Below are 3,574 nucleotides of genomic sequence, written 5' to 3' on the forward strand. Positions count from 1 at the left end.
GCCCAATTTGTGTAGTTCAAATTATCAACTGTGCTGTGTGTGAGAAATCCTGGTTTACAGGACCAGACTTAGAAAGAAAGAAGGGAGGAGGAAAGCACACAGTGGAAGGCTGGGCTGAGACCCCGGGCTTTTGTCGCTTTAGCCCCTAGCATCTCCCACCCACCATGCCCTGGAGCTGTGCTGCCATAGCTGCTGCATAAGAAGATGCCCTGTAAACCACTTTTCCACAAAGGCTGGGTTCTTGTCACCAGTGCCACCTCCCTGCTGAGTGGCTTCTCAGGGGTTTCCTGCGCTTTCTCAAATCTTTTCAGTTTTTCAGTCTTCTTTGGTGTAGCAGGCTCTGAGTCTCCCGTCCACGGCCCCTACTGCCTGCCACCCCAAATATCACACAGACCTTTGTTATCTTATAAATCTGTAACTTCCTTAATGCTTCCTTCACGGGATGCCCTCTCTTACTGATTGGTATGCCAGGCAAATACACTCAAAGGTGCTCTTGCCCTTCTCTTCTGAACACCTGGTAACATATCATTAAAAATTGTAGACTTACCAAGTTGGGTCATGTTAGGACTCATTCAAGGAAGGTACATTATTTTTGTCTTCTTTCAATAATCTTGGTATCTAACACCTCCTTCCTCCTAGAAAATCCATCCAGATCCTTTTTCTGCATACTGCTTCCAACCTGTGCTTATCATTTGCTCCGTGTACAGTGCTGACATCCCTGGGTTTCACATCTTGAAGTCAGGTCTCATCTGACACAGGGACAGTCCTGATGGTTCACTGTGGATACAGTACCCTGAGTGAGTCTGGGTTCTCCTAGAGACTCAACTCACTTCCCTCAGCCCATTTCTCATCCACACCCTCACAAGGTAGGACATGGAGATCAGACATGGGGCTCACAGTGGGATTTTAGAAGGATCCAAATGTCCAGTTACAGTCAGTTCTCAAGGACCACCCCTAAATATTGTGAGTCTCTTAGTAAATTGGAATGTAAGTTTCATTCTTTAATTTTACTGGCTATTTTCTGAGTTCCCAAATAAGTTCAACCCATAGTGGTTTACAAGAAACAAGAACAGGGAGTAATTAATAATTCCAGTAAGTAAATAAGGATTCCAAAATTTACTACCCATGATGTAAAGTAGCAGTGACAAAATAAGTGTCAGGGATTTTTTTTTTTTACAGTGCTGGTTTTTGCAAAACACCTCAAATTTTACTCCTGGTACAAAAGTAAGCAACATATTTGTACAGAAAAACACAGCTTATAGCTTATTCTTTAAATCCAGAAGAGCCAAGTGACATGAAAAGAAATATAGATTCTAATTTTAACTATAAATGAAATCAAAAGTACACATTAGGAATTGAACTGTTTTTTCTTCTTAGTAGAGATGCAAATTGTTTCCAGGTCGGTGATAGTCTGCCCAATAGTGTGTTAAGTCAGCGCTGACAGGTGACCAGTAGAGTGTCCACTGGCCAAGCTGGACAGGGGGGCACCATGTTGACAGGAGAGGTATGGACAGGAAGAAGAAACTGCAGTCTCTACCTACCCCACCATACTCAACCAAGTGGCTGATATGGGAAGGATTTAAGCAAGCAGAAACACATTTAACATGCTTCAACAGTAGGACAGCATGAGTTTACTACAACAGGATAGCTTTAGTCCATTTACAGCACACACATCCACACCAGTGAAGAAAGCATTTTTGCCTTCACAGCACTGACAGCTATAGAGCACACAACATATAATACTTTGGTCTTTTAAGTGTGTGATCGTGGAAGTTCCAAGATCATATCCACTAGGTTAGCCTGAGTATTCAACTATAAAAATTTTTCTTGAAAATAATGTTTAAAAAGAGACTTATAGAAAGAGGGAGACTATATCAGGACCAGCAGAAGACGGTACAGATGTGAGAAAGGAGTAGATTTTCAATGGAGTTTTCAGGTAAAGGATATTTCTGTCACTTCAGCCAGCCAGGATAGGGGTCACAGGAGATTCTGAGATCTCAGGCTGGGTGACTGGCTCAGGTGAGTGACTCTGGATTAATACTCCCTAACAAAAGCCCCATTGAAGCTAAAGGACTGAAACTCTGACCCATGTTAAAAAAAAAAAAAAAGAGCTGTGAATACACAAAAGGACTCATGCAAAGCCTGCAGGGACAGGGTTGGTGACTGGGCTCCTCCACACTGCTGACCGCCATATTGGTGCGCACGGTGGCAAAGCTGGGAGATGAAGCCTCACTCAGAAGCACCTGAGTAGGTGTCCACTGGGGAGGAGCACTGGGGTGCACCGATTATAGGAAGGTGTTTGAAGAGAAATGGGGCTAGGAGGGTCAGGTTATGTTTCTGACCTGTAAATACTTAAGACAAATGAAGGGCTGCAGAACAGTTAAGTCTTTCCCAGATGCACTCTTCTATTGTCATCAGCCGAAGTCTCTCTGAGACTATTTAGCTGGTGACATCCAGAATGATCCCATTCATTACCTAGTGCCGCAGATTGTTCTGGGAAGCTGGCACCGGAGAGGATTTGCACAATGATGTCACCACTAAGCCACTGCTTAAATCCAGTCCCCGGCCTTCCTTTTCTGCTCTGTAGTCCAGAAACATTTCTTTAAAAGCCAGAAAGTCTGTAAACGTGAGTAACATGTCAAAGATATCACCAGCCACTTCATCTTCATGGTGCTGTAATGTTGTAGTGAAGGCCGCCATGCTGAACCCTGGGATCCGCTCCAGCAGCTGCTCCTCAATGTACTTTTCCACTAGAGAAACATATTCATTACAAATGGGTGTGTAAGTGAGTTTATTCTCCTCTGTGTCTTCAAATTCCTGGTAGTACTTGTCCATAAAATTTCTCTATAGTAACAGGAACTCATCATCCATGATAATGTCCTCTAAGTATCCAACCACAGATCAAATTCTGCATCAGAGGCAGAGGAGAAGGACAGGGCCAAGTTCTTCTCCTCCAGGGCGTCCATCGTCACAAAGCCGCATCTACCTCAGTGGACGCGCCAGCTGCTTGGCCTCCCACTACGTCCACTGCCCAGGCCCAGCCTCGGCTCTACTGCGCTGAGTCCCCACCCGCATCGAGGGCACGACGGCCCGGCAGGATTGGGGAGGCCTTGCCGCCGAGCTCAGCACAAAAGGCTCAGGCGCCCTTGCCCCGCCAGGCCGCTCGGCTCGCGCCCAAGTGTCAGGGTTTTTTAAGTGGAAATCCTCTACAGATTGTCATTTTCACTATAAATGAAATCAAATGTGAAAATGAGAATCCTCTTTCCCAAAATGGAAAGTTCTCCAACAATTATTGTGTTCTCAGTTAAAGACACAAGGGAACTAAAAAGCCCTCTGCATGTCTGTGTATGTGTGTGCATGCATGATAGTAGTGACTCTGATTTTGATGAAGAGACAAAGGGTGAAGATATCCATTTTATGTCTTTCCCTTTACCTCAGTCCATCCAGTAGAAGAGAGTTAAATAGGATGATGGCACAGGGCAAGGTTCTAGCTTGGTACAATCAGAGAAAATCAAGGCTTGCAGCCTTGAGGTACTATACCTCATACCATCATCCAAGCCACAATGTTAATTTT

At 44.6% G+C, this 3,574-nt stretch overlaps 1 pseudogene; it reads right to left on the reverse strand.

Moving 5' to 3' along the window:
• Positions 1 to 1,368: 1,368 nt before the first annotated feature.
• Positions 1,369 to 2,996, reverse strand: LOC100713303 (ADP-ribosylation factor-like protein 2-binding protein; annotated as a pseudogene).
• Between the last annotated feature and the right edge of the window lie 578 nt (positions 2,997 to 3,574).

This window comes from Cavia porcellus, unplaced genomic scaffold, assembly GCF_034190915.1.
Source record: "Cavia porcellus strain 051 isolate PalLab524CR breed Dunkin Hartley unplaced genomic scaffold, mCavPor4.1 scaffold_29, whole genome shotgun sequence".
Taxonomy (NCBI): Eukaryota; Metazoa; Chordata; class Mammalia; order Rodentia; family Caviidae; genus Cavia; species Cavia porcellus.